The following is a 26920-nucleotide window of genomic DNA, read 5'->3' as shown; positions in this document are numbered from 1 at the left end:
GATGTCATAATGCAACATTCCATTATGATGTCATAATGCAAAATTCCATTATGATGTCATAATGTAACATTCCATTATGATGCCATAATGCAAAATTCTATTATGATGTCATAATGCAACATTCCATTATGATGTCATAATGTAAAATTCCATTATGATGTCATAATGTAACATTCCATTATGATGTCATAATGCAACATTCCATTATGATGTCATAATCCAACATTCCATTATGATGTCATAATGCAAAATTCCATTATGACGTCATAATGTAACATTCTATTATGATGTCATAATGTAACATTCCATTATGATGTCATAATGTAACATTCCATTATGATGTCATAATGCAAAATTCCATTATGATGTCATAATGCAAAATTCCATTATGATGTCATAATGTAACATTCCATTATGATGTCATAATGCAAAATTCCATTATGATGTCATAATGTAACATTCCATTATGATGCCATAATGCAAAATTCCATTATGATGTCATAATGCAACATTCCATTATGATGTCATAATGTAACATTCTATTATGATGTCATAATGTAACATTCCATTATGATGTCATAATGTAACATTCCATTATGATGTCATAATGCAAAATACTATTATGATGTCATAATGCAAAATTCCATTATGATGTCATAATGTAACATTACATTATGATGTCATAAAGCAAAATTCCATTATGATGTCATAATGTAACATTACATTATGATGTCATAATGTAACATTCCATTATGATGTCATAATGTAAAATTCCATTATGATGTCATAATGTAACATTCCATTATGATGTCATAATGCAACATTCCATTATGATGTCATAATGCAACATTCCATTATGATGTCATAATGCAAAATTCCATTATGATGTCATAATGTAACATTACATTATGATGTCATAATGCAAAATTCCATTATGATGTCATAATGTAACATTACATTATGATGTCATAAAGCAAAATTCCATTATGATGTCATAATGTAAAATTCCATTATGATGTCATAATGTAACATTCCATTATGATGTCATAATGCAACATTCCATTATGATGTCATAATGCAAAATTCCATTGTGATGTCATAATGTAACATTCCATTATGATGTCATAATGCAACATTCCATTATGATGTCATAATGCAACATTCCATTATGATGTCATAATGTAACATTCCATTATGATGTCATAATGTAACATTCCATTATGATGTCATAATGTAACATTCCATAATGATGCCATAATGCAACATTCCATTATGATGTCATAATGCAACATTCCATTATGATGTCATAATGTAACATTCTATTATGATGTCATAATGTAACATTCCATTATGATGTCATAATGTAACATTCCATTATGATGCCATAATGCAAAATTCCATTATGATGTCATAATGCAAAATTCCATTATGATGTCATAATGTAACATTCCATTATGATGCCATAATGCAAAATTCTATTATGATGTCATAATGCAAAATTCCATTATGATGTCATAATGCAAAATTCCATTATGATGTCATAATGTAACATTCTATTATGATGCCATAATGCAAAATTCTATTATGATGTCATAATGCAACATTCCATTATGATGTCAAAATGTAACATTCTATTATGATGTCATAATGTAACATTCCATTATGATGTCATAATGTAACATTCCATTATGATGTCATAATGTAACATTCCATTATGATGTCATAATGTAACATTCCATTATGATGTCATAATATAACATTCCATTATGATGTCATAATGTAACATTCCATTATGATGCCATAATGCAACATTCCATTATGATGTCATAATGCAACATTCCATTATGATGTCATAATGCAAAATTCCATTTTGATGTCATAATGTAAAATTCCATTTTGATGTCATAATGTAAAATTCCATTATGATGTCATAATGTAACATTCTATTATGATGTCATAATGTAACATTCCATTATGATGTCATAATGTAACATTCCATTATGATGTCATAATGTAACATTCTATTATGATGTCATAATGTAACATTCCATTATGATGCCATAATGCAAAATTCTATTATGATGTCATAATGCAACATTCCATTATGATGTCATAATGTAACATTCCATTATGATGTCATAATGCAAAATTCCATTATGATGTCATAATGCAACATTCCATTATGATGTCATAATGCAACATTCCATTATGATGTCATAATGCAACATTCCATTATGATGTCATAATGTAACATTCCATTATGATGTCATAATGTAACATTCTATTATGATGTCATAATGTAACATTCCATTATGATGCCATAATGCAAAATTCTATTATGATGTCATAATGCAAAATTCCATTATGATGTCATAATGTAACATTCCATTATGATGTCATAATGTAACATTCTATTATGATGTCATAATGTAACATTCCATTATGATGTCATAATGTAACATTCCATTATGATGTCATAATGCAAAATTCCATTGTGATGTCATAATGCAAAATTCCATTATGATGTCATAATGCAAAATTCCATTGTGATGTCATAATGTAACATTCCATTATGATGTCATAATGCAACATTCCATTATGATGTCATAATGCAACATTCCATTATGATGTCATAATGCAAAATTCCATTATGATGTCATAATGTAACATTCCATTATGATGTCATAATGCAAAATTCCATTATGATGTCATAATGCAACATTCCATTATGATGTCATAATGCAACATTCCATTATGATGTCATAATGCAACATTCCATTATGATGTCATAATGTAACATTCTATTATGATGTCATAATGTAACATTCCATTATGATGCCATAATGCAAAATTCTATTATGATGTCATAATGCAAAATTCCATTATGATGTCATAATGTAACATTCCATTATGATGCCATAATGCAAAATTCTATTATGATGTCATAATGCAACATTCCATTATGATGTCATAATGTAACATTCTATTATGATGTCATAATGTAACATTCCATTATGATGTCATAATGCAACATTCCATTATGATGTCATAATGCAAAATTCCATTGTGATGTCATAATGCAAAATTCCATTATGATGTCATAATGCAAAATTCCATTGTGATGTCATAATGTAACATTCCATTATGATGTCATAATGCAACATTCCATTATGATGTCATAATGCAACATTCCATTATGATGTCATAATGCAAAATTCCATTATGATGTCATAATGTAACATTCCATATTGATGCCATAATGCAACATTCCATTATGATGTCATAATGTAACATTCTATTATGATGTCATAATGTAACATTCCATTATGATGCCATAATACAAAATTCTATTATGATGTCATAATGCAACATTCCTTTATGATGTCATAATGTAACATTCCATTATGATGTCATAATGCAAAATTCCATTATGATGTCATAATGCAACATTCCATTATGATGTCATAATGCAACATTCCATTATGATGTCATAATGTAACATTCCATAATGATGCCATAATGCAACATTCCATTATGATGTCACAATGCAACATTCCATTATGATGTCATAATGTAACATTCCATTATGATGTCATAATGTAAAATTCCATTATGATGTCATAATGCAACATTCCATTATGATGTCATAATGCAAAATTCCATTATGATGTCATAATGTAACATTCCATTATGATGTCATACTGCAAAATTCCATTATGATGTCATAATGTAACATTGCATAATGATGCCATAATGCAACATTCCATTATGATGTCATAATGTAACATTCTATTATGATGTCATAATGTAACATTCCATTATGCTGCCATAATGCAAAATTCTATTATGATGTCATAATGCAACATTCCATTATGATGTCATAATGTAACATTCCATTATGATGTCATAATGCAAAATTCCATTATGATGTCATAATGCAACATTCCATTATGATGTCATAATGTAACATTCCATAATGATGCCATAATGCAACATTCCATTATGATGTCATAATGCAACATTCCATTATGATGTCATAATGTAACATTCCATTATGATGTCATAATGCAACATTCCATTATGATGTCATAATGCAACATTCCATTATGATGTCATAATGCAAAATTCCATTATGATGCCATAATGTAACATTCCATAATGATGCCATAATGCAACATTCCATTACGATGTCATAATGCAACATTCCATTATGATGTCATAATGTAACATTCTATTATGATGTCATAATGTAACATTCCATTATGATGTCATAATGTAACATCCCATTATGATGTCATAATGCAAAATTCCATTGTGATGTCATAATGCAAAATTCCATTATGATGTCATAATGCAAAATTCCATTGTGATGTCATAATGTAACATTCCATTATGATGTCATAATGCAACATTCCATTATGATGTCATAATGCAACATTCCATTATGATGTCATAATGCAACATTCCATTATGATGTCATAATGCAAAATTCCATTATGATGTCATAATGTAACATTCTATTATGATGCCATAATGCAAAATTCCATTATGATGTCATAATGCACAATTCCATTATGATGTCATAATGCAACATTCCATTATGATGTCATAATGCAACATTCCATTATGATGTCATAATGCAACATTCCATTATGATGTCATAATGTAACATTCTATTATGATGTCATAATGTAACATTCCATTATGATGCCATAATGCAAAATTCTATTATGATGTCACAATGCAAAATTCCATTATGATGTCATAATGTAACATTCCATTATGATGCCATAATGCAAAATTCTATTATGATGTCATAATGCAACATTCCATTATGATGTCATAATGTAACATTCTATTATGATGTCATAATGTAACATTCCATTATGATGTCATAATGCAACATTCCATTATGATGTCATAATGCAACATTCCATTATGATGTCGTAATGCAAAATTCCATTGTGATGTCATAATGCAAAATTCCATTATGATGTCATAATGCAAAATTCCATTGTGATGTCATAATGTAACATTCCATTATGATGTCATAATGCAACATTCCATTATGATTTCATAATGCAAAATTCCATTATGATGTCATAATGTAACATTCCATATTGATGCCATAATGCAACAATCCATTATGATGTCATAATGTAACATTCTATTATGATGTCATAATTTAACATTCCATTATGATGCCATAATGCAAAATTCTATTATGATGTCATAATGCAACATTCCATTATGATGTCATAATGTAACATTCCATTATGATGTCATAATGCAAAATTCCATTATGATGTCATAATGCAACATTCCATTATGATGTCATAATGTAACATTCCATAATGATGCCATAATGCAACATTCCATTATGATGTCACAATGCAACATTCCATTATGATGTCATAATGTAACATTCCATTATGATGTCATAATGTTAAATTCCATTATGATGTCATAATGCAAAATTCCATTATGATGTCATAATGCAAAATTCCATTATGATGTCATAATGCAAAATTCCATTATGATGTCATAATGCAAAATTCCATTATGATGGCATAATGCAAAATTCTATTATGATGGCATAATGCAACATTCCATTATGATGTCATAATGTAACATTCCATTATGATGTCATAATGCAAAATTCCATTATGATGTCATAATGTAACATTCCATAATGATGTCATAATGTTAAATTCCATTATGATGTCATAATGCAAAATTCCATTATGATGTCATAATGCAAAATTCCATTATGATGTCATAATGTAAAATTCCATTATGATGTCATAATGTAACATTCCATTATGATGTCATAATGTAAAATTCCATTATGATGTCATAATGCAACATTCCCTTATGATGTCATAATGTAAAATTCCATTATAATGTCATAATGTAACATTCCATTATGATGTCATAATGCAAAATTCCATTATGATGTCATAATGCAAAATTCCATTATGATGTCATAATGCAAAATTCCATTATGATGGCATAATGCAAAATTCTATTATGATGGCATAATGCAACATTCCATTATGATGTCATAATGTAACATTCCATTATGATGTCATAATGCAAAATTCCATTATGATGTCATAACGTAACATTCCATAATGATGCCATAATGCAAAATTCTATTATGATGTCATAATGCAAAATTCCATTATGATGTCATAATGTAACATTCTATTATGATGTCATAATGTAACATTCCATTATGATGTCATAATGTAAAATTCCATTATGATGTCATAATGTAACATTCCATTATGATGTCATAATGCAAAATTCCATTATGATGTCATAATGCAACATTCCATTATGATGTCATAATACAAAAGTCCATTATGATGTCATAATGCAAAATTCCATTATGATGTCATAATGTAACATTCCATAATGATGCCATAATGCAAAATTCTATTATGATGGCATTAAGCAACATTCCATTATGATGTCATAATGTAAAATTCTATTATGATGTCATAATGCAACATTCCATTATGATGTCATAATGTAACATTCTATTATGATGTCATAATGTAACATTCCATTATGATGTCATAATGTAACATCCCATTATGATGTCATAATGCAAAATTCCATTGTGATGTCATAATGCAAAATTCCATTATGATGTCATAATGCAAAATTCCATTGTGATGTCATAATGTAACATTCCATTATGATGTCATAATGCAACATTCCATGTATGATGTCATAATGCAACATTCCATTATGATGTCATAATGTAAAATTCCATTATGATGTCATAATGTAAAATTCCATTATGATGTCATAATGTAACATTCCATTATGATGTCATAATGTAAAATTCCATTATGATGTCATAATGCAACATTCCCTTATGATGTCATAATGTAAAATTCCATTATAATGTCATAATGTAACATTCCATTATGATGTCATAATGCAAAATTCCATTATGATGTCATAATGCAAAATTCCATTATGATGTCATAATGTAACATTCCATTATGATGGCATAATGCAACATTCCATTATGATGTCATAATGCAACATTCCATTATGATGTCATAATGCAAAATTCCATTATGATGTCATAATGTAACATTCCATTATGATGTCATAATGCAACATTCCATGTATGATGTCATAATGCAACATTCCATTATGATGTCATAATGTAAAATTCCATTATGATGTCATAATGTAAAATTCCATTATGATGTCATAATGTAACATTCCATTATGATGTCATAATGTAAAATTCCATTATGATGTCATAATGCAACATTCCCTTATGATGTCATAATGTAAAATTCCATTATAATGTCATAATGTAACATTCCATTATGATGTCATAATGCAAAATTCCATTATGATGTCATAATGCAAAATTCCATTATGATGTCATAATGTAACATTCCATTATGATGTCATAATGCAACATTCCATTATGATGTCATAATGCAACATTCCATTATGATGTCATAATGCAAAATTCCATTATGATGTCATAATGTAACATTCCATTATGATGTCATAATGCAAAATTCCATTATGATGTCATAATGCAACATTCCATTATGATGTCATAATGCAACATTCCATTATGATGTCATAATGCAACATTCCATTATGATGTCATAATGTAACATTCTATTATGATGTCATAATGTAACATTCCATTATGATGCCATAATGCAAAATTCTATTATGATGTCATAATGCAAAATTCCATTATGATGTCATAATGTAACATTCCATTATGATGCCATAATGCAAAATTCTATTATGATGTCATAATGCAACATTCCATTATGATGTCATAATGTAACATTCTATTATGATGTCATAATGTAACATTCCATTATGATGTCATAATGCAACATTCCATTATGATGTCATAATGCAAAATTCCATTGTGATGTCATAATGCAAAATTCCATTATGATGTCATAATGCAAAATTCCATTGTGATGTCATAATGTAACATTCCATTATGATGTCATAATGCAACATTCCATTATGATGTCATAATGCAACATTCCATATTGATGCCATAATGCAACATTCCATTATGATGTCATAATGTAACATTCTATTATGATGTCATAATGTAACATTCCATTATGATGCCATAATACAAAATTCTATTATGATGTCATAATGCAACATTCCTTTATGATGTCATAATGTAACATTCCATTATGATGTCATAATGCAAAATTCCATTATGATGTCATAATGCAACATTCCATTATGATGTCATAATGCAACATTCCATTATGATGTCATAATGTAACATTCCATAATGATGCCATAATGCAACATTCCATTATGATGTCACAATGCAACATTCCATTATGATGTCATAATGTAACATTCCATTATGATGTCATAATGTAAAATTCCATTATGATGTCATAATGCAACATTCCATTATGATGTCATAATGCAAAATTCCATTATGATGTCATAATGTAACATTCCATTATGATGTCATACTGCAAAATTCCATTATGATGTCATAATGTAACATTGCATAATGATGCCATAATGCAACATTCCATTATGATGTCATAATGTAACATTCTATTATGATGTCATAATGTAACATTCCATTATGCTGCCATAATGCAAAATTCTATTATGATGTCATAATGCAACATTCCATTATGATGTCATAATGTAACATTCCATTATGATGTCATAATGCAAAATTCCATTATGATGTCATAATGCAACATTCCATTATGATGTCATAATGTAACATTCCATAATGATGCCATAATGCAACATTCCATTATGATGTCATAATGCAACATTCCATTATGATGTCATAATGTAACATTCCATTATGATGTCATAATGCAACATTCCATTATGATGTCATAATGCAACATTCCATTATGATGTCATAATGCAAAATTCCATTATGATGCCATAATGTAACATTCCATAATGATGCCATAATGCAACATTCCATTACGATGTCATAATGCAACATTCCATTATGATGTCATAATGTAACATTCTATTATGATGTCATAATGTAACATTCCATTATGATGTCATAATGTAACATCCCATTATGATGTCATAATGCAAAATTCCATTGTGATGTCATAATGCAAAATTCCATTATGATGTCATAATGCAAAATTCCATTGTGATGTCATAATGTAACATTCCATTATGATGTCATAATGCAACATTCCATTATGATGTCATAATGCAACATTCCATTATGATGTCATAATGCAACATTCCATTATGATGTCATAATGCAAAATTCCATTATGATGTCATAATGTAACATTCTATTATGATGCCATAATGCAAAATTCCATTATGATGTCATAATGCACAATTCCATTATGATGTCATAATGCAACATTCCATTATGATGTCATAATGCAACATTCCATTATGATGTCATAATGCAACATTCCATTATGATGTCATAATGTAACATTCTATTATGATGTCATAATGTAACATTCCATTATGATGCCATAATGCAAAATTCTATTATGATGTCACAATGCAAAATTCCATTATGATGTCATAATGTAACATTCCATTATGATGCCATAATGCAAAATTCTATTATGATGTCATAATGCAACATTCCATTATGATGTCATAATGTAACATTCTATTATGATGTCATAATGTAACATTCCATTATGATGTCATAATGCAACATTCCATTATGATGTCATAATGCAACATTCCATTATGATGTCGTAATGCAAAATTCCATTGTGATGTCATAATGCAAAATTCCATTATGATGTCATAATGCAAAATTCCATTGTGATGTCATAATGTAACATTCCATTATGATGTCATAATGCAACATTCCATTATGATTTCATAATGCAAAATTCCATTATGATGTCATAATGTAACATTCCATATTGATGCCATAATGCAACAATCCATTATGATGTCATAATGTAACATTCTATTATGATGTCATAATTTAACATTCCATTATGATGCCATAATGCAAAATTCTATTATGATGTCATAATGCAACATTCCATTATGATGTCATAATGTAACATTCCATTATGATGTCATAATGCAAAATTCCATTATGATGTCATAATGCAACATTCCATTATGATGTCATAATGTAACATTCCATAATGATGCCATAATGCAACATTCCATTATGATGTCACAATGCAACATTCCATTATGATGTCATAATGTAACATTCCATTATGATGTCATAATGTTAAATTCCATTATGATGTCATAATGCAAAATTCCATTATGATGTCATAATGCAAAATTCCATTATGATGTCATAATGCAAAATTCCATTATGATGTCATAATGCAAAATTCCATTATGATGGCATAATGCAAAATTCTATTATGATGGCATAATGCAACATTCCATTATGATGTCATAATGTAACATTCCATTATGATGTCATAATGCAAAATTCCATTATGATGTCATAATGTAACATTCCATAATGATGTCATAATGTTAAATTCCATTATGATGTCATAATGCAAAATTCCATTATGATGTCATAATGCAAAATTCCATTATGATGTCATAATGTAAAATTCCATTATGATGTCATAATGTAACATTCCATTATGATGTCATAATGTAAAATTCCATTATGATGTCATAATGCAACATTCCCTTATGATGTCATAATGTAAAATTCCATTATAATGTCATAATGTAACATTCCATTATGATGTCATAATGCAAAATTCCATTATGATGTCATAATGCAAAATTCCATTATGATGTCATAATGCAAAATTCCATTATGATGGCATAATGCAAAATTCTATTATGATGGCATAATGCAACATTCCATTATGATGTCATAATGTAACATTCCATTATGATGTCATAATGCAAAATTCCATTATGATGTCATAACGTAACATTCCATAATGATGCCATAATGCAAAATTCTATTATGATGTCATAATGCAAAATTCCATTATGATGTCATAATGTAACATTCTATTATGATGTCATAATGTAACATTCCATTATGATGTCATAATGTAAAATTCCATTATGATGTCATAATGTAACATTCCATTATGATGTCATAATGCAAAATTCCATTATGATGTCATAATGCAACATTCCATTATGATGTCATAATACAAAAGTCCATTATGATGTCATAATGCAAAATTCCATTATGATGTCATAATGTAACATTCCATAATGATGCCATAATGCAAAATTCTATTATGATGGCATTAAGCAACATTCCATTATGATGTCATAATGTAAAATTCTATTATGATGTCATAATGCAACATTCCATTATGATGTCATAATGTAACATTCTATTATGATGTCATAATGTAACATTCCATTATGATGTCATAATGTAACATCCCATTATGATGTCATAATGCAAAATTCCATTGTGATGTCATAATGCAAAATTCCATTATGATGTCATAATGCAAAATTCCATTGTGATGTCATAATGTAACATTCCATTATGATGTCATAATGCAACATTCCATGTATGATGTCATAATGCAACATTCCATTATGATGTCATAATGTAAAATTCCATTATGATGTCATAATGTAAAATTCCATTATGATGTCATAATGTAACATTCCATTATGATGTCATAATGTAAAATTCCATTATGATGTCATAATGCAACATTCCCTTATGATGTCATAATGTAAAATTCCATTATAATGTCATAATGTAACATTCCATTATGATGTCATAATGCAAAATTCCATTATGATGTCATAATGCAAAATTCCATTATGATGTCATAATGCAAAATTCCATTATGATGGCATAATGCAAAATTCTATTATGATGGCATAATGTAACATTCCATAATGATGCCATAATGCAAAATTCTATTATGATGTCATAATGCAAAATTCCATTATGATGTCATAATGTAAAATTCCATTATGATGTCATAATGTAACATTCCATTATGATGTCATAATGCAAAATTCCATTATGATGTCATAATGCAACATTCCATTATGATGTCATAATACAAAAGTCCATTATGATGTCATAATGCAAAATTCCATTATGATGTCATAATGTAACATTCCATAATGATGCCATAATGCAAAATTCTATTATGATGGCATTAAGCAACATTCCATTATGATGTCATAATGTAAAATTCTATTATGATGTCATAATGCAACATTCCATTATGATGTCATAATGTAACATTCTATTATGATGTCATAATGTAACATTCCATTATGATGTCATAATGTAACATCCCATTATGATGTCATAATGCAAAATTCCATTGTGATGTCATAATGCAAAATTCCATTATGATGTCATAATGCAAAATTCCATTGTGATGTCATAATGTAACATTCCATTATGATGTCATAATGCAACATTCCATTATGATGTCATAATGCAACATTCCATTATGATGTCATAATGTAAAATTCCATTATGATGTCATAATGTAACATTCTATTATGATGTCATAATGTAACATTCCATTATGATGTCATAATGTAACATCCCATTATGATGTCATAATGCAAAATTCCATTGTGATGTCATAATGCAAAATTCCATTATGATGTCATAATGCAAAATTCCATTGTGATGTCATAATGTAACATGCCATTATGATGTCATAATGCAACATTCCATTATGATGTCATAATGCAACATTCCATTATGATGTCATAATGCAAAATTCCATTATGATGTCATAATGTAACATTCTATTATGATGCCATAATGCAAAATTCCATTATGATGTCATAATGCACAATTCCATTATGATGTCATAATGCACAATTCCATTATGATGTCATAATGCAACATTCCATTATGATGTCATAATGCAACATTCCATTATGATGTCATAATGCAACATACTATTATGATGTCATAATGTAACATTCCATTATGATGCCATAATGCAAAATTCTATTATGATGTCATAATGCAAAATTCCATTATGATGTCATAATGTAACATTCCATTATGATGCCATAATGCAAAATTCTATTATGATGTCATAATGCAACATTCCATTATGATGTCATAATGTAACATTCTATTATGATGTCATAATGTAACATTCCATTATGATGTCATAATGCAACATTCCATTATGATGTCATAATGCAAAATTCCATTGTGATGTCATAATGTAACATTCCATGATGATGTCATAATGCAACATTCCATTATGATGTCATAATGCAACATTCCATTATGATGTCATAATGCAAAATTCCATTATGATGTCATAATGTAACATTCCATATTGATGCCATAATGCAACAATCCATTATGATGTCATAATGTAACATTCTATTATGATGTCATAATTTAACATTCCATTATGATGCCATAATGCAAAATTCTATTATGATGTCATAATGCAACATTCCATTATGATGTCATAATGTAACATTCCATTATGATGTCATAATGCAAAATTCCATTATGATGTCATAATGCAACATTCCATTATGATGTCATAATGCAACATTCCATTATGATGTCATAATGTAACATTCCATAATGATGCCATAATGCAACATTCCATTATGATGTCACAATGCAACATTCCATTATGATGTCATAATGTAACATTCCATTATGATGTCATAATGTAAAATTCCATTATGATGTCATAATGCAACATTCCATTATGATGTCATAATGCAAAATTCCATTATGATGTCATAATGTAACATTCTATTATGATGTCATAATGTAACATTCCATTATGCTGCCATAATGCAAAATTCTATTATGATGTCATAATGCAACATTCCATTATGATGTCATAATGCAAAATTCCATTATGATGTCATAATGCAACATTCCATTATGATGTCATAATGCAACATTCCATTATGATGTCATAATGTAACATTCCATTATGATGTCATAATGCAACATTCCATTATGATGTCATAATGTAACATTCCATTATGATGTCATAATGCAACATTCCATTATGATGTCATAATGCAACATTCCATTATGATGTCATAATGCAAAATTCCATTATGATGCCATAATGTAACATTCCATAATGATGCCATAATGCAACATTCCATTATGATGTCATAATGCAACATTCCATTATGATGTCATAATGTAACATTCTATTATGATGTCATAATGTAACATTCCATTATGATGTCATAATGTAACATTCCATTATGATGTCATAATGCAAAATTCCATTATGATGTCATAATGCAAAATTCCATTATGATGTCATAATGCAAAATTCCATTGTGATGTCATAATGTAACATTCCATTATGATGTCATAATGCAACATTCCATTATGATGTCATAATGCAACATTCCATTATGATGTCATAATGCAAAATTCCATTATGATGTCATAATGTAACATTCTATTATGATGCCATAATGCAAAATTCCATTATGATGTCATAATGCAACATTCCATTATGATGTCATAATGCAAAATTCCATGATGTCATAATGTAACATTCCATAATGATGCCATAATGCAACATTCCATTATGATGTCATAATGCAACATTCCATTATGATGTCATAATGTAACATTCTATTATGATGTCATAATGTAACATTCCATTATGATGTCATAATGTAACATTCCATTATGATGTCATAATGTAACATTCCATTATGATGTCATAATGCAAAATTCCATTATGATGTCATAATGCAAAATTCCATTATGATGTCATAATGTAACATTCCATTATGATGCCATAATGCAAAATTATATTATGATGTCATAATGCAACATTCCATTATGATGTCATAATGCAACATTCCATTATGATGTCATAATGCAAAATTCCATTTTGATGTCATAATGTAAAATTCCATTATGATGTCATAATGTAACATTCTATTATGATGTCATAATGTAACATTCAATATGATGTCATAATGCAAAATTCAATTATGATGTCATAATGCAACATTCCATTATGATGTCATAATGCAAAATTCCATTATGATGTCATAATGCAAAATTCCATTATGATGTCATAATGTAAAATTCCATTATGATGTCATAATGTAACATTCCATTATGATGTCATAATGTAACATTCCATTATGATGTCATAATGCAAAATTCCATTATGATGTCATAATGCAACATTCCATTATGATGTCATAATGCAAAATTCCATTATGATGTCATAATGTAACATTCCATAATGATGCCATAATGCAACATTCCATTATGATGTCATAATGCAACATTCCATTATGATGTCATAATGTAACATTCTATTATGATGTCATAATGTAACATTCCATTATGATGTCATAATGTAACATTCCATTATGATGTCATAATGTAACATTCCATAATGATGCCATAATGCAACATTCCATTATGATGTCATAATGCAACATTCCATTATGATGTCATAATGTAACATTCTATTATGATGTCATAATGTAACATTCCATTATGATGTCATAATGTAACATTCCATTATGATGCCATAATGCAAAATTCCATTATGATGTCATAATGCAAAATTCCATTATGATGTCATAATGTAACATTCCATTATGATGCCATAATGCAAAATTCTATTATGATGTCATAATGCAACATTCCATTATGATGTCATAATGCAAAATTCCATTATGATGTCATAATGCAAAATTCCATTATGATGTCATAATGTAACATTCTATTATGATGCCATAATGCAAAATTCTATTATGATGTCATAATGCAACATTCCATTATGATGTCAAAATGTAACATTCTATTATGATGTCATAATGTAACATTCCATTATGATGTCATAATGTAACATTCCATTATGATGTCATAATGTAACATTCCATTATGATGTCATAATGTAACATTCCATTATGATGTCATAATATAACATTCCATTATGATGTCATAATGTAACATTCCATTATGATGCCATAATGCAACATTCCATTATGATGTCATAATGCAACATTCCATTATGATGTCATAATGTAACATTCCATTATGATGTCATAATGTAACATTCCATTATGATGTCATAATGTAACATTCCATTATGATGTCATAATATAACATTCCATTATGATGTCATAATGCAACATTCCATTATGATGTCATAATGCAAAATTCCATTTTGATGTCATAATGTAAAATTCCATTTTGATGTCATAATGCAAAATTCCATTATGATGTCATAATGTAACATTCTATTATGATGCCATAATGCAAAATTCTATTATGATGTCATAATGCAACATTCCATTATGATGTCAAAATGTAACATTCTATTATGATGTCATAATGTAACATTCCATTATGATGTCATAATGTAACATTCCATTATGATGTCATAATGTAACATTCCATTATGATGTCATAATGTAACATTCCATAATGATGCCATAATGCAACATTCCATTATGATGTCATAATGCAACATTCCATTATGATGTCATAATGTAACATTCTCTTATGATGTCATAATGTAACATTCCATTATGATGTCATAATGTAACATTCCATTATGATGCCATAATGCAAAATTCCATTATGATGTCATAATGCAAAATTCCATTATGATGTCATAATGTAACATTCCATTATGATGCCATAATGCAAAATTCTATTATGATGTCATAATGCAACATTCCATTATGATGTCATAATGCAAAATTCCATTATGATGTCATAATGCAAAATTCCATTATGATGTCATAATGTAACATTCTATTATGATGCCATAATGCAAAATTCTATTATGATGTCATAATGCAACATTCCATTATGATGTCAAAATGTAACATTCTATTATGATGTCATAATGTAACATTCCATTATGATGTCATAATGTAACATTCCATTATGATGTCATAATGTAACATTCCATTATGATGTCATAATGTAACATTCCATTATGATGTCATAATATAACATTCCATTATGATGTCATAATGTAACATTCCATTATGATGCCATAATGCAACATTCCATTATGATGTCATAATGCAACATTCCATTATGATGTCATAATGTAACATTCCATTATGATGTCATAATGCAACATTCCATTATGATGTCATAATGTAACATTCCATTATGATGTCATAATGCAAAATTCCATTATGATGTCATAATGCAAAATTCCATTATGATGTCATAATGTAACATTCCATTATGATGCCATAATGCAAAATTATATTATGATGTCATAATGCAACATTCCATTATGATGTCATAATGCAACATTCCATTATGATGTCATAATGCAAAATTCCATTTTGATGTCATAATGTAAAATTCCATTATGATGTCATAATGTAACATTCTATTATGATGTCATAATGTAACATTCAATATGATGTCATAATGCAAAATTCAATTATGATGTCATAATGCAACATTCCATTATGATGTCATAATGCAACATTCCATTATGATGTCATAATGCAACATTCCATTATGATGTCATAATGTAACATTCCATTATGATGTCATAATGTAACATTCTATTATGATGTCATAATGTAACATTCCATTATGATGCCATAATGCAAAATTCTATTATGATGTCATAATGCAAAATTCCATTATGATGTCATAATGTAACATTCCATTATGATGTCATAATGTAACATTCTATTATGATGTCATAATGTAACATTCCATTATGATGTCATAATGTAACATTCCATTATGATGTCATAATGCAAAATTCCATTGTGATGTCATAATGCAAAATTCCATTATGATGTCATAATGCAAAATTCCATTGTGATGTCATAATGTAACATTCCATTATGATGTCATAATGCAACATTCCATTATGATGTCATAATGCAACATTCCATTATGATGTCATAATGCAAAATTCCATTATGATCTCATAATGTAACATTCCATATTGATGCCATAATGCAACATTCCATTATGATGTCATAATGTAACATTCTATTATGATGTCATAATGTAACATTCCATTATGATGCCATAATGCAAAATTCTATTATGATGTCATAATGCAACATTCCATTATGATGTCATAATGTAACATTCCATTATGATGTCATAATGCAAAATTCCATTATGATGTCATAATGCAAAATTCCATTATGATGTCATAATGCAACATTCCATTATGATGTCATAATGCAACATTCCATTATGATGTCATAATGCAACATTCCATTATGATGTCATAATGTAACATTCTATTATGATGTCATAATGTAACATTCCATTATGATGCCATAATGCAAAATTCTATTATGATGTCATAATGCAAAATTCCATTATGATGTCATAATGTAACATTCCATTATGATGCCATAATGCAAAATTCTATTATGATGTCATAATGCAACATTCCATTATGATGTCATAATGTAACATTCTATTATGATGTCATAATGTAACATTCCATTATGATGTCATAATGCAACATTCCATTATGATGTCATAATGCAAAATTCCATTGTGATGTCATAATGCAAAATTCCATTATGATGTCATAATGCAAAATTCCATTGTGATGTCATAATGTAACATTCCATTATGATGTCATAATGCAACATTCCATTATGATGTCATAATGCAACATTCCATTATGATGTCATAATGCAAAATTCCATTATGATGTCATAATGTAACATTCCATATTGATGCCATAATGCAACATTCCATTATGATGTCATAATGTAACATTCTATTATGATGTCATAATGTAACATTCCATTATGATGCCATAATACAAAATTCTATTATGATGTCATAATGCAACATTCCTTTATGATGTCATAATGTAACATTCCATTATGATGTCATAATGCAAAATTCCATTATGATGTCATAATGCAACATTCCATTATGATGTCATAATGCAACATTCCATTATGATGTCATAATGTAACATTCCATAATGATGCCATAATGCAACATTCCATTATGATGTCACAATGCAACATTCCATTATGATGTCACAATGCAACATTCCATTATGATGTCATAATGTAACATTCCATTATGATGTCATAATGTAAAATTCCATTATGATGTCATAATGCAACATTCCATTATGATGTCATAATGCAAAATTCCATTATGATGTCATAATGTAACATTCCATTATGATGTCATACTGCAAAATTCCATTATGATGTCATAATGTAACATTGCATAATGATGCCATAATGCAACATTCCATTATGATGTCATAATGTAACATTCTATTATGATGTCATAATGTAACATTCCATTATGCTGCCATAATGCAAAATTCTATTATGATGTCATAATGCAACATTCCATTATGATGTCATAATGTAACATTCCATTATGATGTCATAATGCAAAATTCCATTATGATGTCATAATGCAACATTCCATTATGATGTCATAATGTAACATTCCATAATGATGCCATAATGCAACATTCCATTATGATGTCATAATGCAACATTCCATTATGATGTCATAATGTAACATTCCATTATGATGTCATAATGCAACATTCCATTATGATGTCATAATGCAACATTCCATTATGATGTCATAATGCAAAATTCCATTATGATGCCATAATGTAACATTCCATAATGATGCCATAATGCAACATTCCATTACGATGTCATAATGCAACATTCCATTATGATGTCATAATGTAACATTCTATTATGATGTCATAATGTAACATTCCATTATGATGTCATAATGTAACATCCCATTATGATGTCATAATGCAAAATTCCATTGTGATGTCATAATGCAAAATTCCATTATGATGTCATAATGCAAAATTCCATTGTGATGTCATAATGTAACATTCCATTATGATGTCATAATGCAACATTCCATTATGATGTCATAATGCAACATTCCATTATGATGTCATAATGCAAAATCCCATTATGATGTCATAATGTAACATTCTATTATGATGCCATAATGCAACATTCTATTATGATGCCATAATGCAAAATTCCATTATGATGTCATAATGCACAATTCCATTATGATGTCATAATGCAACATTCCATAATGATGTCATAATGCAACATTCCATTATGATGTCATAATGCAACATTCCATTATGATGTCATAATGTAACATTCTATTATGATGTCATAATGTAACATTCCATTATGATGCCATAATGCAAAATTCTATTATGATGTCACAATGCAAAATTCCATTATGATGTCATAATGTAACATTCCATTATGATGCCATAATGCAAAATTCTATTATGATGTCATAATGCAACATTCCATTATGATGTCATAATGTAACATTCTATTATGATGTCATAATGTAACATTCCATTATGATGTCATAATGCAACATTCCATTATGATGTCATAATGCAACATTCCATTATGATGTCATAATGCAAAATTCCATTGTGATGTCATAATGCAAAATTCCATTATGATGTCATAATGCAAAATTCCATTGTGATGTCATAATGTAACATTCCATTATGATGTCATAATGCAACATTCCATTATGATGTCATAATGCAACATTCCATTATGATGTCATAATGCAAAATTCCATTATGATGTCATAATGTAACATTCCATATTGATGCCATAATGCAACAATCCATTATGATGTCATAATGTAACATTCTATTATGATGTCATAATTTAACATTCCATTATGATGCCATAATGCAAAATTCTATTATGATGTCATAATGCAACATTCCATTATGATGTCATAATGTAACATTCCATTATGATGTCATAATGCAAAATTCCATTATGATGTCATAATGCAACATTCCATTATGATGTCATAATGTAACATTCCATAATGATGCCATAATGCAACATTCCATTATGATGTCACAATGCAACATTCCATTATGATGTCATAATGTAACATTCCATTATGATGTCATAATGTTAAATTCCATTATGATGTCATAATGCAAAATTCCATTATGATGTCATAATGCAAAATTCCATTATGATGTCATAATGCAAAATTCCATTATGATGTCATAATGCAAAATTCCATTATGATGGCATAATGCAAAATTCTATTATGATGGCATAATGCAACATTCCATTATGATGTCATAATGTAACATTCCATTATGATGTCATAATGCAAAATTCCATTATGATGTCATAATGTAACATTCCATAATGATGTCATAATGTTAAATTCCATTATGATGTCATAATGCAAAATTCCATTATGATGTCATAATGCAAAATTCCATTATGATGTCATAATGTAAAATTCCATTATGATGTCATAATGTAACATTCCATTATGATGTCATAATGTAAAATTCCATTATGATGTCATAATGCAACATTCCCTTATGATGTCATAATGTAAAATTCCATTATAATGTCATAATGTAACATTCCATTATGATGTCATAATGCAAAATTCCATTATGATGTCATAATGCAAAATTCCATTATGATGTCATAATGCAAAATTCCATTATGATGTCATAATGCAAAATTCCATTATGATGGCATAATGCAAAATTCTATTATGATGGCATAATGCAACATTCCATAATGATGCCATAATGCAACATTCCATTATGATGTCATAATGCAACATTCCATTATGATGTCATAATGTAACATTCTATTATGATGTCATAATGTAACATTCCATTATGATGTCATAATGTAACATTCCATTATGATGTCATAATGCAAAATTCCATTGTGATGTCATAATGCAACATTCCATTATGATGTCATAATGTAACATTCCATTATGATGTCATAATGCAAAATTCCATTGTGATGTCATAATGCAAAATTCCATTGTGATGTCATAATGTAACATTCCATTATGATGTCATAATGCAACATTCCATTATGATGTCATAATGCAAAATTCCATTGTGATGTCATAATGTAACATTCCATTATGATGTCATAATGCAACATTCCATTATGATGTCATAATGCAACATTCCATTATGATGTCATAATGTAACATTCCATTATGATGTCATAATGTAACATTCCATTATGATGTCATAATGTAACATTCCATAATGATGCCATAATGCAACATTCCATTATGATGTCATAATGCAACATTCCATTATGATGTCATAATGTAACATTCTATTATGATGTCATAATGTAACATTCCATTATGATGTCATAATGTAACATTCCATTATGATGCCATAATGCAAAATTCCATTATGATGTCATAATGCAAAATTCCATTATGATGTCATAATGTAACATTCCATTATGATGCCATAATGCAAAATTCTATTATGATGTCATAATGCAACATTCCATTATGATGTCATAATGCAAAATTCCATTATGATGTCATAATGCAAAATTCCATTATGATGTCATAATGTAACATTCTATTATGATGCCATAATGCAAAATTCTATTATGATGTCATAATGCAACATTCCATTATGATGTCAAAATGTAACATTCTATTATGATGTCATAATGTAACATTCCATTATGATGTCATAATGTAACATTCCATTATGATGTCATAATGTAACATTCCATTATGATGTCATAATGTAACATTCCATTATGATGTCATAATATAACATTCCATTATGATGTCATAATGTAACATTCCATTATGATGCCATAATGCAACATTCCATTATGATGTCATAATGCAACATTCCATTATGATGTCATAATGCAAAATTCCATTTTGATGTCATAATGTAAAATTCCATTTTGATGTCATAATGTAAAATTCCATTATGATGTCATAATGTAACATTCTATTATGATGTCATAATGTAACATTCCATTATGATGTCATAATGTAACATTCCATTATGATGTCATAATGTAACATTCTATTATGATGTCATAATGTAACATTCCATTATGATGCCATAATGCAAAATTCTATTATGATGTCATAATGCAACATTCCATTATGATGTCATAATGTAACATTCCATTATGATGTCATAATGCAAAATTCCATTATGATGTCATAATGCAACATTCCATTATGATGTCATAATGCAACATTCCATTATGATGTCATAATGCAACATTCCATTATGATGTCATAATGTAACATTCCATTATGATGTCATAATGTAACATTCTATTATGATGTCATAATGTAACATTCCATTATGATGCCATAATGCAAAATTCTATTATGATGTCATAATGCAAAATTCCATTATGATGTCATAATGTAACATTCCATTATGATGTCATAATGTAACATTCTATTATGATGTCATAATGTAACATTCCATTATGATGTCATAATGTAACATTCCATTATGATGTCATAATGCAAAATTCCATTGTGATGTCATAATGCAAAATTCCATTATGATGTCATAATGCAAAATTCCATTGTGATGTCATAATGTAACATTCCATTATGATGTCATAATGCAACATTCCATTATGATGTCATAATGCAACATTCCATTATGATGTCATAATGCAAAATTCCATTATGATGTCATAATGTAACATTCCATATTGATGCCATAATGCAACATTCCATTATGATGTCATAATGTAACATTCTATTATGATGTCATAATGTAACATTCCATTATGATGCCATAATGCAAAATTCTATTATGATGTCATAATGCAACATTCCATTATGATGTCATAATGTAACATTCCATTATGATGTCATAATGCAAAATTCCATTATGATGTCATAATGCAAAATTCCATTATGATGTCATAATGCAACATTCCATTATGATGTCATAATGCAACATTCCATTATGATGTCATAATGCAACATTCCATTATGATGTCATAATGTAACATTCTATTATGATGTCATAATGTAACATTCCATTATGATGCCATAATGCAAAATTCTATTATGATGTCATAATGCAAAATTCCATTATGATGTCATAATGTAACATTCCATTATGATGCCATAATGCAAAATTCTATTATGATGTCATAATGCAACATTCCATTATGATGTCATAATGTAACATTCTATTATGATGTCATAATGTAACATTCCATTATGATGTCATAATGCAACATTCCATTATGATGTCATAATGCAAAATTCCATTGTGATGTCATAATGCAAAATTCCATTATGATGTCATAATGCAAAATTCCATTGTGATGTCATAATGTAACATTCCATTATGATGTCATAATGCAACATTCCATTATGATGTCATAATGCAACATTCCATTATGATGTCATAATGCAAAATTCCATTATGATGTCATAATGTAACATTCCATATTGATGCCATAATGCAACATTCCATTATGATGTCATAATGTAACATTCTATTATGATGTCATAATGTAACATTCCATTATGATGCCATAATACAAAATTCTATTATGATGTCATAATGCACAATTCCATTATGATGTCATAATGCAACATTCCATTATGATGTCATAATGCAACATTCCATTATGATGTCATAATGCAACATTCCATTATGATGTCATAATGTAACATTCTATTATGATGTCATAATGTAACATTCCATTATGATGCCATAATGCAAAATTCTATTATGATGTCACAATGCAAAATTCCATTATGATGTCATAATGTAACATTCCATTATGATGCCATAATGCAAAATTCTATTATGATGTCATAATGCAACATTCCATTATGATGTCATAATGTAACATTCTATTATGATGTCATAATGTAACATTCCATTATGATGTCATAATGCAACATTCCATTATGATGTCATAATGCAACATTCCATTATGATGTCATAATGCAAAATTCCATTGTGATGTCATAATGCAAAATTCCATTATGATGTCATAATGCAAAATTCCATTGTGATGTCATAATGTAACATTCCATTATGATGTCATAATGCAACATTCCATTATGATGTCATAATGCAACATTCCATTATGATGTCATAATGCAAAATTCCATTATGATGTCATAATGTAACATTCCATATTGATGCCATAATGCAACAATCCATTATGATGTCATAATGTAACATTCTATTATGATGTCATAATTTAACATTCCATTATGATGCCATAATGCAAAATTCTATTATGATGTCATAATGCAACATTCCATTATGATGTCATAATGTAACATTCCATTATGATGTCATAATGCAAAATTCCATTATGATGTCATAATGCAACATTCCATTATGATGTCATAATGTAACATTCCATAATGATGCCATAATGCAACATTCCATTATGATGTCACAATGCAACATTCCATTATGATGTCATAATGTAACATTCCATTATGATGTCATAATGTTAAATTCCATTATGATGTCATAATGCAAAATTCCATTATGATGTCATAATGCAAAATTCCATTATGATGTCATAATGCAAAATTCCATTATGATGTCATAATGCAAAATTCCATTATGATGGCATAATGCAAAATTCTATTATGATGGCATAATGCAACATTCCATTATGATGTCATAATGTAACATTCCATTATGATGTCATAATGCAAAATTCCATTATGATGTCATAATGTAACATTCCATAATGATGTCATAATGTTAAATTCCATTATGATGTCATAATGCAAAATTCCATTATGATGTCATAATGCAAAATTCCATTATGATGTCATAATGTAAAATTCCATTATGATGTCATAATGTAACATTCCATTATGATGTCATAATGTAAAATTCCATTATGATGTCATAATGCAACATTCCCTTATGATGTCATAATGTAAAATTCCATTATAATGTCATAATGTAACATTCCATTATGATGTCATAATGCAAAATTCCATTATGATGTCATAATGCAAAATTCCATTATGATGTCATAATGCAAAATTCCATTATGATGTCATAATGCAAAATTCCATTATGATGGCATAATGCAAAATTCTATTATGATGGCATAATGCAACATTCCATAATGATGCCATAATGCAACATTCCATTATGATGTCATAATGCAACATTCCATTATGATGTCATAATGTAACATTCTATTATGATGTCATAATGTAACATTCCATTATGATGTCATAATGTAACATTCCATTATGATGTCATAATGCAAAATTCCATTGTGATGTCATAATGCAACATTCCATTATGATGTCATAATGTAACATTCCATTATGATGTCATAATGCAAAATTCCATTGTGATGTCATAATGCAAAATTCCATTGTGATGTCATAATGTAACATTCCATTATGATGTCATAATGCAACATTCCATTATGATGTCATAATGCAAAATTCCATTGTGATGTCATAATGTAACATTCCATTATGATGTCATAATGCAACATTCCATTATGATGTCATAATGCAACATTCCATTATGATGTCATAATGTAACATTCCATTATGATGTCATAATGTAACATTCCATTATGATGTCATAATGTAACATTCCATAATGATGCCATAATGCAACATTCCATTATGATGTCATAATGCAACATTCCATTATGATGTCATAATGTAACATTCTATTATGATGTCATAATGTAACATTCCATTATGATGTCATAATGTAACATTCCATTATGATGCCATAATGCAAAATTCCATTATGATGTCATAATGCAAAATTCCATTATGATGTCATAATGTAACATTCCATTATGATGCCATAATGCAAAATTCTATTATGATGTCATAATGCAACATTCCATTATGATGTCATAATGCAAAATTCCATTATGATGTCATAATGCAAAATTCCATTATGATGTCATAATGTAACATTCTATTATGATGCCATAATGCAAAATTCTATTATGATGTCATAATGCAACATTCCATTATGATGTCAAAATGTAACATTCTATTATGATGTCATAATGTAACATTCCATTATGATGTCATAATGTAACATTCCATTATGATGTCATAATG

Source organism: Eleutherodactylus coqui, chromosome 2 (genome assembly GCF_035609145.1).
Source record: "Eleutherodactylus coqui strain aEleCoq1 chromosome 2, aEleCoq1.hap1, whole genome shotgun sequence".
Classification (NCBI taxonomy): Eukaryota; Metazoa; Chordata; class Amphibia; order Anura; family Eleutherodactylidae; genus Eleutherodactylus; species Eleutherodactylus coqui.
Note: the sequence above shows the minus strand (reverse complement) of the source record.